The sequence below is a fragment of the Thamnophis sirtalis genome, unplaced genomic scaffold (assembly GCF_051295495.1).
Source record: "Thamnophis sirtalis isolate CommonGarterSnake01/CBP01778 unplaced genomic scaffold, rThaSir2_p1.2 scaffold_11, whole genome shotgun sequence".
Lineage (NCBI taxonomy): Eukaryota > Metazoa > Chordata > Lepidosauria > Squamata > Natricidae > Thamnophis > Thamnophis sirtalis.
In genome coordinates, this window is record NW_028261391.1 from 49,657,991 (window position 1) to 49,673,929 (window position 15,939).

The 15,939-nt window shown below is 35.2% G+C and overlaps 1 protein-coding gene across 1 annotated transcript in view; it reads left to right on the plus strand.

Annotated features, from left to right (window-relative positions):
* SORCS3 (sortilin related VPS10 domain containing receptor 3) overlaps positions 1-15,939 on the plus strand; it is a 716,202-nt gene that overhangs the window by 513,143 nt on the left and 187,120 nt on the right. The window lies entirely within an intron of this gene.

The window sequence follows — 15,939 nt, forward strand, 5'->3', positions numbered from 1 at the left end:
GTTACAACATGTTTTGGTGCATCTCTTTCATTAATTCATATTATAATTAATTCATATCATATTAATTCAAATATCTTAACTCATATGTTTACCATATTGACATCATTATACCTCCACTTTTAGTTGACTACAGTTATTTAAACATCCTTCATCCTTAACTATGCCAAAGGTTTAGTCCATAACCACATACTAACATCTCATTTACTTGTTTGTAAAATCCTCTATTAACATCCAATCCTCATATCCTGTTTTAGCTGAACATCCATAATATTTAATACCAAAAATTCCATCTTCCATGCAATGTAGTTTATTATCATTCTCCCTTCTTTATGTAATTATATCGTATATCGTAACATTTTCCCCATATTAGTTAACATTTAACTGTATATATTTTATTTTATTTTTTAATAGTAACAATTATTGTGATTAATAACCTTTGTATATGGTCCAAAAATATTTCCAACCTTCCCTTCTCATATCCAATTATTATTTATTATATCAACTCCACATTATATACATTACTATCAATATCAATTATTATTCAGCTATATCTATTACAAATAAGAGTAGTTAGATTTAGCTAATTTCAAATTGTATTCTTCCATCTATCAGCCTATGTCTCTGCAATAACAAAACCTTCTTAATCCTATTGCCATTTGTAGAACAGATTTACCAAATGTTTTTATAAGCAAGTCCAAACAGGGATATCTTCGCACCTTTTTACTCAGGATGCCTCTGATGAAATAATAACGTTGTCCCAGGCTTGTTAAACTTTTCAATTTGTCTTTAATTCTCAAGGGTGGAATTAAAAATTCTGCAAATGATGTTTCATAAAGTGTAGATTTTTTAATGCTTCTCATTCCTCCTGCGCTCTGTCTTTTAAAATAAATCTTCTGTATGGCTGCATCTCTTTCTCCCTCCGAAATAACCCAGATGCCCTGCGCGTCAGCAAGTTGAGAGGCTTCATTTCTCACATTCTTCATTTGTATTTCAGGAACATTCAAACATTCAACGTTCTCACTTTTTTCTTCATATTTTAATGTCAAATGGTCCAATTTTTTTTCAAATCTTTCATATGAGTCAAACAACTTTTGAAATGCAGAGAAAAACATTTGAAACGAACTTTTGGGAGTATGTATCGACGCCATGTTGTGACGCAGTCTAAAATATTTGCAAGTAAAAACACGCTGGGAGCTGTGCGATCTTATCTGATCTTAGACCAACACAGCCAAGCAATAAAAGTGTCAGATCGTAAGAAGCCAATTTATAGTAAGTTAGTTTACAGCCCACTTAAAGAGTGTCAGAGAGAGTGTTGAAGTAGATCTCTGAAGATCTTTAAAACATTTAAGAAATAGAGTAACCACCGGCCATAAATCCATTAAAGAAAAACCAATTCGCCGTTAGATTCTTCTGTTCTTTGGTTTCAATTAGCTTAGATTTTAGTGCGGACCGTCTCTCTTTGAGTAATAAAATCAGCTTACCAGTTGAAATCACTTCTACCATTCTTAGGGGTGACCTGCAGTTTTGGTTAGCATACAGCTAATCCAGAAGGAGCTGGCAAAAGGGGTTGAATTCCAAGCCCCCCCAGAGACCTGCGAACGTCTCTGAGGTCACTGGATCTCCCCAAACCTTCACTGTCTCTTCGGGACAGCTAGGATCGAAAACTACCCGTCCAATTCCTTCGGAATAGGGGAATTTCAGGAGTAGCCTGAAACTCCATCTTCTCACTGCTAAGCCCCGCCTTCTTCCCTCAGAAAGCCAATATTTTTACTGTTGCCTTTGTTATATTTGCCAATACATGAATTGAAACGTCATAAAGACATCTCACTTCTCTTATATACATGAATATATATTTTCAGAGTAGAGGACATAACATGCATATAATAGAGAAAGAAATCCATTTGAAAGTTTAGCACTTACCTTTTGAAAAAAACATTGTTGTTTTTCCCTGCTTTGCAAGTATAATGTGCAGTTAAAAATACAATTCCCCTTTCACAAAAAAATAATTTGGTTTTTCTGTTATTTCTTTTCTAGAAGTGGCACACAAAAATGCTTCATTTTTTGACAACCATCAATAGGAAAGTTCTTGTCATGCCTCAAAAATATAATTATTATTTTGCACTACCCAAGATTCCAAAAAAAATTTTCCCCAGTGCTATACTTGTAGCCCTTGACTTACAATTATTTGTTTAACAACAATCCAAAATTACAGAGACCTCATGAAAAGTGCTTTATAGCCTGTGAAACACTTCTACTTATCCAAAATGTTATACCACCACTCTTGCAGTCACGTGATTATGATCCATTTGCTTGGCAACCTATATACACTTATAGATTGCCAAGGGCCCCATGATCATGTGATCACCATTTGCAATCTTCTTTACCAGCTTCTCCAGAAAGTCAATGGGTAAGGTGGCAGAAAATGTTTTAAGATACTGCCACCTATTGAGAGGAATCCACCTCTGGAGATTGGCTGCAAGAGTTTCCCTTCTAAGACGAACCAAACTTCTCTGGTAGAATGCAGAAATGAAGCTAAAATCCTGATGTTTTGAGTTGCATTCCAGCACTCTGCCAGAGGAATTCCCTTTTGTGCATGGAAGAGAGGTGAATGCCTATGAAGGAGTGCAGAAAAGGAGGAGAAATCCTGAAGAATTGAACTCCTTCCCCATTGGAGGAGTTCCCTTCCAAACCAGAGGTGGGTTCCTATCAGTTCGCACCAGTTCGGTAGAGTAATTATATCTACTGAACCGGTTAGAAGAGGTTCCACCAGTGGCCCCAAAAAGCAGGCCACACCTACAGAAGGGGTTCGAGAGAGAGAGAGAGAGAGAGAGAGAGAGAGAGAGAGAGAGAGAGAGAGAGAGAGAGAGAGAGAGAGAGAGAACACATGGCTGGCAAGCCACTCCCACCAGGTCACATGGCTGGCAAGCCACTCCCACAAAGGAGGCTATACCCACAGAGTAGGTTCAAATTTTTTTTGAAACCCACCACTGTTCCAAACATAGAGGGGAACTGAACTTCTTCAGAAAGCAGATCTTTCAGCCAGCTCCCACAAATGAGAAGAGGTCAAATTAACAATAGTAATAGTGCTTAGATTTATATACTATCCCATAGTGCTTTATAGCACTCTTTGGGGGTTTACAGTGTCAGCATATTTCCCCAACAATTTGGGTCCTCATTTTACTGACCTCGGAAGGAAGCTAATTTTACCTGAGGCTGAATTCAGTCTTTTCTCTTGATTTCCTTGATCATTTGTGAAATTGGTTTAGCACAATTATATTTTAAATGGACTCCACAGGTTATCAGATCTTACTGTTAATATAAAATTGGCTTAGATTTGTTATTCTCTCCTTCCAAAATAATATTTAGCTAAGAGGTAAATATGGTTATTTACTTCAGTGATCATAAAATATTTCCCATTTTTCTGAGAAAAAGCTATTTGTTTTATTTTAGTACAATTTACTTATCCTTGTTGATATATTCAGATGATTAATCAATAAAATCTATTGTATAGTTGTTTTATAAAGTCTTTATTAAACCAGGCCAATTTTCATTGAAAACACAGTAGCTTATCTAAAATCATTTTATTTTAAGTGTATTTGAAATTGAATATTACTCTATTACTAACCCGTGCCTTAAATTCAACTCAACTATTCCTGCATGTGGAACTGGAAAAAAAACTTGAGTCAAATCCAGGGACTTTCATGGGTATTGCAAGAAAAAAAAAAACCAGAACAATTAGAACAGAGTTACAAATTAATAAAAAGATAAATTTCAAAGAAAAAAGAGCATTCAGCACAAGAAGTAAATTAAATAGGTCCACAAATTAATTAATTAATTAGCTTTCCTAGAAAAATTCTCAGTTGATGAGGGAGAATTTCAAAAAGAAAGTACCACGAACTATCTGTATTTTATTTCTTTACCTTTGTAATTATTTGGTTGTTGAGGCATTAAGGACCAGGGCACTATAGGTTTGTGATAAAAGTGTCTGGGAACATGACGAAAGGAGTGATTTACTTGTCTGGAAAATAATCTGTTATTTACAGTTCTGTTCACACCATATTAAATAGGGAAAAATTTGCCAACAAAAAGTGGTTTCTATTCTAAGCTTTCTATTCTTTGATTAATTTGGGAAAAGATACTTCATAAATCACATAGGCAATTATAGATTTTTGTTTTGTTTTGTTTTTACAACAATTTCTGAGGCTAAATATTCATTTACATGCAACCCTTAATGCTCACAATAGCAATATTTGTTTTGTTCAAGGGTCATGCTGTACCATTTTTTTTTGCCAAAAGGGATCTTCATTTCGTATACTTGCTTTGCTAAATGCCTACAAAATATGAAATAGCAAGACACAAATCCATTTTAATTTCAGTCTTTGAAGTTTATATATATTCCTGATGTCTATCTTCATTGAAAATAGGCTCTATTTTAAATTTTGGGGATTTCTTTTATTTGCAATGTTTTCTTTCATATTATTAATATATGAACATGTGTTCTAGCTTATGTTTCATTTTTTCTATCATAATTGCCTGTCTGATTAAGTGATAGTTCTGTATGTCTTTAAATTGCGCTTCTTTGCTAATGTATGATAGACACCAGGCTGAGTTTTAATGGGAAAGAATTTTATTAATAACTATTGTTAAGGGGTTATGATTGACTGACTGCTATGTACTGAATGCATTCTTCTTGACAGTTCCCAATGGTCTGAATTTTTTCTTAAAATTACTGTGTATGCAACCTCGTGTATGTGCCACTGGTGGGATTCAATTTTTTTTTTTTACTACCGGTTCTGTGGGCATAGCTTGGTGGGCATGGCAGAGGAAGAATATTGTAAAATCTCCAATCCCACCCCACTCCAGGGGAAGGTTACTGCAAAATTCCCATTTCCTCCCAATCAGCTGGGACTTGGGAGACAGAGAATAAATGTTGGCAGGGCCAGTCAGTGGTGGTATTTACTGGTTCTCTGAACTATTCAAAATTTTCACTACCAGTTCTCCAGAATTGATCAAAACCTGCTGATTACTACCTCTGGTGTGTGTGTTCTTAAGGATATTCCCACATTATTTTAAATCACAGTGTTCAACCATTGGGAAGCACTGAAACAAATAGTAAATAAAACTTACTCTATACCTACTTTATAACTCTACTGCAGTAACTTTAACTCACATTAGCCTGGGTAAATTAGACAGGAAATATGACTAAATGAGCTAATGTTAATTTAAATTCTTGAGTTCTATTTTTAAGGCTAAATTAAGAGACTCTTGCATGCCTGAAGGGACAAACTTCCTGCTGCCACTTTTAACCCTCTGAAGTCCTTCCTAAGTTTCTTCCTTTATCTCTTTATCCATTTATTTATTTAGGACTGCCCCCAACCTTATTTGATTTTTTCTCCTAAGCACTCTTTGCCTTGTTCCACAAGTCAACCATAGTTTTCATTGCAAATTAGATTTCAAAATAAGTCTTCTTTCCAACTTTTTTAAGGGCTATGCAAATAATGCTTTTTCTGATGTTTATTCCTTTATAGTATGACATATTTTTATTTCTTTATATTTGTGATACATTCTGTTACTCTGGATCACTAAAAAGTGATAACTAAAATGAAATTGTTATGATTGTTTATATATTTTATTAAGAAAATTGTAAATCAAGTGATTATAGAGGAAGTAAAGACAGCCAGAATCGAAACTTCTTATATGGTGAAATAAGTTATTCATAATTGTATAAAATCAGTATTTTTCTAAAGGCTGACCATTTATGTGACAGTGCCAAGTGCACGAAGACAAACATGTATTACCTCAAAGGAATTACTCCAAAATATTCACTTGCCTAAGGGATAACAACAAACATATCTTTTAGCTCATGACTCAGATCAATCTGTATATCAATTAAAACCTAAAATCTGAGCAGAAATTCCATAACTATTTTGCTGTCTTGTCAAGGAAATTAGAAAATAGCAATTCTTTATCTGTTCTGCTGCTACAGTCACTAATAGTAAGGCTGGCTTTGGATTTGTTAAAACTGGACCACGACTTGTTTATGCCAAACACTTAATACAATGGTTCAAACTTGACATGCTGACCCCCTGGGAAAAAGGGGAGACCTGGAAAGATATCAAACATAGATTAATATAATTACTCATGTTCATTGAGCCTTCACTCCCCCTCCTAGTTTTCATGGGTATTTTGTATGGAAACCTCTTACTAACTTATCAGCATTAATGTCCTGCTCTTCACCCACTCTGACTCTGTCATTGGGTACCCCTTCCATTGTACTAGGTATTGCAACTTTATTGAAAACACTATTGAAAAAACAAAACCAACTTTGGTTTTTCCTGCGCAATACATGTATAGTTAAACAATAGTTTCTCCTCACCCTTAGTTGGTCACATTGTCCAATTATGAATTGTTCCTTTTTTTTTTTAGAACTGTTCACTTTTCTGGCAGACACCTGCATTACTGACCTTGGTGGGTTCTTGGTTCTCGTGGCGTGTCTGCATTCTTTCTCCCTTTCCCTCCTCCAGTTTTTTGACATGTTGAATAGTGATAAGACCTAAATGTTTCAAAAGTGGTTCAACCTTGACAGTTTTCCATATACATTAGTTATTTGGAAAAGGAAAATTGACTTCTGGTAAAATGTTTAGTAAAATATTCATTTCGGCTTCCGGGGCGGGACTTTGCCGTTGGTGGCGGCTTAATTGAGCTGCTCCCAGATTTCTGGCTCGTTATCTACTTAAACACCCAGTAGATATCTGATTCTTCAGGCAAGAAGATTCCAGAGAGAGGCCCAGCTGGTAAGAGCTTTCTTTGAAGTTTGCAGCTTTTTTTTTGCTGCGAACAGAAGTGGGGAGATAACCAAAGCTGAGTCATACCTCCGGCCAGAAACCTCGGCTGTCTTTACAGCACAAGGCAAAGAAACCCCTCTTAGGACAATTTCTGAAACTATTTTATCTGAAACTAATACAAGCAGAGCCCGTACCTGAGAACTTTATTTGCTTTTTCTAGGAAAAATCCTAGCTTCAGTGTTATAAAGCTTCCTTTGTGTAACTGCTTCCAAGATGGCGATTCTCTAGCCTTCGCATTTGCAATAATGGTATATCCCTAATTCCTTGGCAAAGAATCAAACGAATAGCCTCTCACGAACTAATTAGCTCCACTTCTTTGAAGTTTCTTTCTTATCAAACTCAAAAAGTTTTCAAAGACTCTTTGCTAATATAGAGACATTCCAAACAGAGGGTTTTTTTTTTTTTTGCTGAACTGTTTTGGTGTAATGCCAGTCTTTTGAAACTTTCCATAAACTCTCTGCAAAAAGGGAGGAATTTTTCTTTCTTTTTTTTTGCAAGCTGCACAGCGGGCTAGCAAAATTTGATTAAGTGCTTAAAGCAAAGACATAATGGCATCAAAATTAAATCCTGCGAAATTACCTCCTAGAGCCACGTCCCCCATACCTGGCACAAAGTTTCAGCCCCCACCCTCTATGCCCCCTAGTGGAGATGTACCAATGAAAGAATTCTTTTTGGAAATGTTCAGAGAATCTAGAGAACAGAATTTAGAAACTTTCAGAGAATTCAGAGATGAAATAAGGAATGAGATAAAAGTCTTATATGATAAGTTTGATACTAAGATCACCAAAATGAATGATGACATGATGGGAATTGTAAACGTACTGACAGAATATGTTTCTGGAATGGAAGATAAATTAGAGGTTCTTAATGAAGCTAAAACTAACTTGACATCTAAAACTGAAGTGGTGGAACAAAAAGTTGAAAATGCTGAAAAACAAATTATTATGATACAGTATAAACAGATGGAGCTTGCATTAAGAGTCAGGGGGCTGCGCGAAGAGAAACAGGAGAACTTAAAGCAGATGTTTTCAGAGGCTTTTGACTGTCTGGTGGGAAGACCAGGATCCAATTTTGATTGGCAGATCGACAAAATTTATCGCGTTAATTCTTGGGCGGCAAATCAGAAGCAACTCCCCCGAGATGTGGTAATATACTTTGTTACAAGAGAGTTCAGAAACATGATACTACAAGAGTCCTATAATACCAGGCTTCAAATTGGCGGACAGGATTTGATTATCTTGAAAGAAATACCACCTCAAATGCTAAGAGCCAGAAGAGATTATGCTTTTCTGGTGGAAGAGCTCAGAAAGCGTCAGATACAGTATAGATGGGATGTCCTATTCGGTATCATAGTTACATTTGACAAGCAAAGATATCGTCTCAACTCTGTATGGAAAGCTCGAGATTTCTATCATAAGATTCTGAAGGTGGGACACCCTGAATCATCGGGATATGGAGAAAGACCACGAGAAGGACAAGATAACCAGCAAACCACACAACTACCAGACAAAACGTACCATCTCCCCCTCCCGGAAGGGCAAGGGGTCAGGGAACAAAGACCTAACCGTACAACTACCAGACAAATGGAAAAACAAGCTACAACGCAACAATCTCAACAATCACTGGCCATTGATCAAGGAGTCACAGCAACAAGCTCAGAAGCCGTGGGAGGAGCCAGACCAAAGGTTAGACAGGCCATGCAGGAGGCTCTAAAAAAGCTTCAGGCAACCAAAAATGACAACTAAGATTTTGACATGGAATGTTAACGGACTGAACTCTCCACAGAAGAGAAAGAAAATATTTCATTATCTCAAACAGTTTAAGAATGATATAATTTGTTTGCAAGAAACTCATATCAAATCAACTGATCAAAAATATTTGTTTAACCCCAAACTTGGTCAACATTTTGTGACCTCTGCTACGGAAAAGAAAAATGGCATAGTTGTATACTTAAGAAAAGACATTAAAGCCGAGCTGATTGAAGCAGATCCCTTTGGAAGATATATCGCACTAGACTTAATCTTAGAAGGGAAAAAGACATTACTTTTGGGAATTTATGCTCCTAATCAACAACAAGATGGATTTTATAGAAATCTCCATGCTAAATTAGTACAGTGGGACTTTGAGTCCTGTATACTATTGGGTGACTGGAATGGCGTGATTGACACTAAAAGAGATAAGAAGACATCTCGCCCGAACACTAAATTCCGAGCTAAGTTACCCAAATCTTTTTTTGACATGATGGACGATTTCGAATTGCGAGATGTTTGGCGCAAAAGGAATGCAGAGGAATATGACTTCACCTTTTTTTCTGATAGACATCAATCTCTTTCAAGGATTGATTTTATACTAATTACTAATGATTTACTTTCTAGGGTGAAGAAGACAAAGATTGCGGCAAGAGTTCTTTCGGATCATAACCCAGTTTGGATGGAACTGGGAAGGGTAGTGCAGGCAAGAAGGTCTTGGAGGTTGAATGAAAATTTATTTAGATACGAAAAGTACATTAATGATTGTAAAAAATTGTTATCTGAATACTTTGTTCTCAACATGAATAAGGGTACATCTATGGAATATGTATGGGATGCAAGCAAAGCGTATATGAGAGGAGTACTGATGAATATAAACAAAATACATAGACACAAACAAGGGCAAAAACAAAAAGAATTGGAAGAGGAAATTAAAGGGAAAGAGTTGGAATTAACACTGAATCCAGGCGATATAAAGGCTAAGGAAGCAATCTCCATATTAAAATCCCAATTTGATATGCTGATCTCTGACCAGGTAGCCACCAGTTTATTATATGCAAAACACAATACTTTCTGCAATGCAAATAAACCCGGCAGGTGGTTGGCTTATCAGATTAGGAAAAAAAGAAAAACTCGAAATGTATCCAAATTGCGCTATAGAGGGAAGGAGGTGTTTCAACAGGAAGAGATCCAAAAGGCATTTCGGGAATTTTTTACAGAACTGTACAAAGGGGACAAAATTAGGGGTTTAGACATAGATAAATACTTAGATAAAGAGAAAATCCCCCTAGTTAGAGAAGAATACAGGCAAAAGTTGAACCAACCAATAACCTCTGGGGAAATCCTGCAGGTAATCAAACAATTAAAGTTAGGGAAAGCACCAGGTACAGATGGCCTAACAGCGGTTTATTATAAAAACTTACAGTTAGAAATGGTAGAACCTCTTAGAGAATTATTTAATAAAATTCAATCGGAAGGTAAAGTGCCCCCATCATGGAAGACAGCGTTTATATCGTTGATACCCAAAGAAGATCAAGATATTACTCAGCCAAAAAATTATAGACCTATTTCATTACTTAATGTAGATTATAAGATTTTTACTAAAATATTAGCAAATAGGTTAATGGTGGTTATTCAACAATTGATACATACCGACCAAACAGGTTTTATACAGGGGAGACAGATGAAGAGCAATGTTAGATTAATCATTAATGCTTTAGAATATTTGGGAAAGAACAATCAAATCCCTGCTGCATTTATATTTTTGGATGCTGAGAAGGCCTTTGATCAAGTTAATTGGCAATTCCTGTTGAAGATATTGCAAAAAATGCAGATAGGAGATGGCTTTTTACGGTCAATTGGTGCAATATATCAGCAGCAAACAGCCCAAATCATAGTCAATGGAAGTTTAACAGACTCCTTTCAAATCGAAAAAGGTACAAGACAGGGCTGTCCTTTGTCCCCACTATTGTTCATTATAACTTTGGAAGGATTGTTGAATAAGATACGGGGCTTGGATGGTCTAAAAGGGATCAAGATTAGACAGCAAGAATATAGAGTCCGCGCCTTTGTGGATGATTTGGTCATAATATTGGAACAACCGCAGGAATCCAGTACGGTTTTAATGAATACGATTAATCAATATGGTCAAGTCTCTGGCTTTAAAATAAATTTAAGAAAAACTAAAATATTAGCTATAAATATGAATACTAAACAAAAGGAAGAATTAGGAGTGATGTTAGGATGTGAGGTAGTTAAAAAAGTTAAATATCTTGGAGTTAATATTTTAACTTCAAATGGGAAATTATATAAGCATAATTATGAACCACTTTGGCATAGTATACAGACGGAGATGAAAAGGTGGGAGAAATTGCATTTATCTTTGCTGGGTAGGATAGCGGCAGTGAAAATGAACATCTTACCAAAATTTTTATTTCTTTTCAAATGTTACCAATACTTAAAAGAGATGCGAATCTTTTAGAATGGCAGAAGGGTATCAACAAATTTGTATGGGCAGGAAAGAAGCCGAGGGTAAAGATGAAAATAATGCAAGATGTACGTGAAAGAGGAGGATTGAAATTACCTAACTTAAAATTATATTATGATGCAGTGGCATTATCTGCAATTAGTGACTGGACCCATTTAACCAATGATAGAATATTGAATATCGAGGGACATGATTTGGTATATGGTTGGCATGCTTATTTGTTATTTAACAAAAAATTGGATAAGAATTTTAAAAATCATATTTTAAGAAATGCTTTATTGCGGGTCTGGAAAAAATATCAATACAAACTAAACGATAAGTTGCCCATGTGGGCAATTCCTAGACATGCAATTCAAAATATGAATATAGAACAAAAACACGATAGAACCACTTACAGACAACTTCTTACTTCAGAAAGGGGGTGTTACAATTAAAATCTCTAGAGGTACTTAAAGAGGAGAAGGTAGTTCAAACGTGGTTTCAGTATGGCCAATTGCAGGCTAGGTGGAAAATAGATCAAAAAATTGGCTTTGTAGAAGCTGAGGATAATTTGTTTAAACAAATAAGAGATCAAAGCTTAATGCATATAAAGAGGATATATAATGTACTAATACAGATGGATTCCGAAACGGAACTGATTAAAGACTGTATGATAAAATGGGCTCAGAATATTGAGGAACCAATAATGCTGGACACATGGGAAAGAATATGGGTAAGAAATGTGAAATTTACACAAGCACAAAATCTGAGAGAAAATTTTTATAAGATGTTTTATAGATGGCATTTAGATCCCAAAAAGCTTGCTTCTATGTATCCGAATGTACAGCCTAAATGTTGGAGATGTGGTTCTCTTGACGCTACATATTTTCATATATGGTGGACATGTCGTAAGGTTAAGGCATTTTGGATAAAAATATGGTGGATCCTGCAAAATATCTTCAAAAGAAGGATAAAATTCACCCCTCAGTTGTTTTTACTAGGTATATGTACTGACTTTACAGCGGTAGAGATTAACTTGGTTCTGTACTTAATAACGGCAGCAAGACTGTTGGTGGCGCAATACTGGAAGAAGAAAGATGTGCCTACAACTCAAGAATGGACTTAGAAAGTTATAAACTTAGCCGAAATGGCAAAAATTTCAGCATATCTTAAAGAACATTCAAACGAGAGATATAAACGAGACTGGAAAAAATGGATTGATTATACACAAAGCAAATATGGGACTAAGAAACTCCAGATAGCCTATGCTTAAGATTAGCAATAACTTAAACTGTTTAAAGTTTGGGTAACAGTAAGAAGCTGAGTTCAACGTAGAGATCTTATCGACCTTTTTTTTCCTGCTTTGTTATAAGACATTTTAGACTGTGTTTGCTAAAAAGTGATACCGTGTACGGGCTCTGGGAAGTCGGGGGGAGGGAAGGGAGGGGGGGTTCTAGGGGGAGGGGGGAGGGGGGAAATATAATATGTGTTAGATCTTAAAGCACATGATTGCACCTGTATACTGTGGCTTTTTAATGTTAGTGTAAAAATAGGACAAGCTGAACATATTGGTAGATAATAGAGGTACACCGAAGGGAGGAGTAGAGCGAAAGAAGAAGGAGGGGTGGAGAGGGTGGGAGAGAGGATTGGAGGCAGGAGGAGAAGGAAGGGAGGGAATGTATTGGGAGAGAGGAGTGATAGAGGGGGAGGGGAAGTAGGAAGTAGAGGGGTACGTTGGAAGGAAGAATGAAAGTTAGAGGGGGGTGAAAGAGGGTGTATGGTGGGTCAAGGTGGTATATTGGGTTTGTATTTTGGGGGGTATTGTCTATAAAAGCGAGGGCTGTGTTTATTATTCAATGTTATATGCCCCGGTTATGCACAGTATACATGTGATTGTATGGAATGAAATGGAAATGGAAATAAACGTATTTTCAAGGACAAATAAATAAATAAAATAAATAAATAAATAAAAATATTCATTTCAATGGCTGCAATTCTCCCTAGCCACATATATCTTATTCTAGTTTTCTAATTCATTGATAGTTGTTTATAAATTGATCCCTATATTTTTTGTCATATAGAATTCTATATATTTATGTAATATAACCCTAGTCCTCAATAAAGGTATAACATTCCTTGTTCAGTATAGTGCTTTATTACAATTTTTAGGAAATACTGTTCTTCTAGCTTTTTCTTTATAAGTGCTATGTATCCCATTAAACAATTTGAGCTATAACCTACTTTAAATAAAATTGACACTATGTAGTACCATTCCAAATTATCAAAAGCTTTTTCTGCATACAATAAAAATTGAAACAAAAATCCTGGCTACTTTAAACATTTATCTTGCCAGTAACAATCTTTTTTGAATAAATCTAGTCTGGTTAGGATGTATCATTTAGTTAACTTTTTATTCTGTTTTCAAATATTGCTACGAAACAATTTGTAACCTATGTAACAAAACAGTTCTCTACCACTCAAACTTTTTCCTTCTTTATAAATCAAAGAAACAAAGTCATTTCAAGATGTAGGAAATTCTGTACATTCCTGAATTTAATTCATTACTATGTTAATGGTTTGACCAAGATGTGAAGAGGTAATAGTAAAAGGAAACCAGGCTGCCAAATAACAGAACACCTCAAAGAAGTAGTGCAAGATCAGAAAATCAGATGGAGAGACCTGGCCCAAAGAAGTGCCAAGAGTCAGAAATAACTAAATAGATAATATCATCATCAATCATAATTATATAGCAAAAATATTATCAGGTCCAGAACATTTGTTCTATTTCAGTTTTTAGTCATCTCTTTTGACTTGTCTTCAGTAGTAAGATGGCTACAAGTTGATCTCTAAATTTGGTAAAAATATATATTCCAATAATCTTCATTTTTTCTGGATCTATTATAGACTTACTATATAATCTACAGTAGTAATTCATGAAATGCTACATCATCTCTTTCATTGTGGAAATATGTTTGGTTCCACTCCAAATACAGTAAATAATACTTTTATCCTGCATTCAGTTGATAGGCCAGTAATTTTACTGACATTGCTTTTTTCAAAATATTTCTGTTTAATAAAATCCAGCCTCCTGTAGATCTCTTTTAGTTCCAATAAATCTGTTTATTGCATATTGCTATTCTTTTCTAAAACCAAGACTGGGTTAATTTTATGGCTTAATTCTAACTGTTTTGGCTCAGCCAATAATATTTCCTTCTGTTTTTGCATGGCTTTTTATCTGATGCCAGAGAGATAAATAAATATATCCTAAATATTTTACTAGCATCTCATACTGATAATAAGGAAACATCAGGAATCAAATTGATTTGAAAGAAACTCGATAGTATTTGGAAACACATATGTCCTCCTTAATAATAATAATTCATTAAATCTCTACTTATTCAATCTTAGTATCCTTTAATTGACATTATCAGAGTATTGGATTATGAACTTCCATCTCCATATCTATGCATTTGGTTATTGATAGATTACAATTCAAAACATCTGTCTTCTTGAATCATTTTTAGGAATTATTAAAGCATGCTTCTGAACAAGGCAGCAATAATGCACAAGGTGAAATATTTTGAGGAAAATTTCTGAAATTATCATTTTATTCATACAAGGGTGGGATGGAAAAACACATGTGGACAAGAAAGCTTCATTTTCTTCCAAACTAACTTGTGACACCAATATGCCCACTTTTGCACATGCTCTGTTACACATCTATATGCTGAGAACTGCTCAATTAATACATCAGAAATGATGATTAAGACATAGCTTTTCATTGGGATTGGTCTCACCCTGCTGGGGCAATATGCAGGGGACTTTTGGCTATGCGCAAACAAGCATTCTCAATCTGAGTTAGGAAAGAGGCTAAATAGCTTTAACCATTGCTCATATGAGATAGAACAAGTAGCATTTAGAAAAAGAATTATGAGAAAGGAACCACAGGGTCAAAACCATTACCAGCTGTTGTAGCTAGGTGGATTGTGTTAAGCAAGCTATTCTCTTTCAGTCCAACTTATATCTTAGACTTGTGGTTGCAAATATTATGTATGTCACCTTGATCTCTTGGAGAAAAAAAGGGCAATATATAATTAATGAATAAAATATATATAAATGGATGTCAAGATGTAAAAGAATTTAAAGCTAACCTTGGGAAAAGCATGGGCAAACAATTAAGGAAGGGTTTGGACAACAGATGGTGTGATCCAAAGACTGTAGTAAGCATGAGAAAGAAACTCATGTAGTATAAGATGGACAGAGACAAATTTGGACAGCCTTTCAAGATTCTTGAAAGACACTTCAATAATAAAATAGCAGTTTTTAGAATCCTTGCTGTATTTTTTTCTTGGTCTATTCCAAAACACTGATACAATAATACCATGGCAGATAAGTTTACACTGAGAAATATTCTCATAGTATGAAATGTGAAGACCAATTTATTAGCATACTTTGTGTCATTCTGGATCATAACTGAAGCAGACAAAAAGTCTTTCTGGGCATTGTTAACAATACATATTCCAGCTCTAGATATTATACTCAATAACTGATTCTTCTCCCTGCTTTACTAACAAACATTTTCTGAGATTTGAATGTGAATTGAACATGAAGGTTCTTAAAAGCAAATTAAATAAAATGAAAAAAACAATTCTCTGCTAATTCTATGTGCTTTTTAAACTAAACTACTAATAGGTCCATGTTTGTTGCTTTCTTTTGCATGTATTAAATCAATCCCAATTTTAGGTTGGGTTGTTTAAAATGAGAAGCCAGTGTTTTTTCTCTCCTCTTCATTCTCAATCCAACTTCACCTTGCCTGACATTATGCATTCTGCTGCACAGATTAATTTGTTTCTTTTCTGCTGCTTCTTCTTTTCTCTCA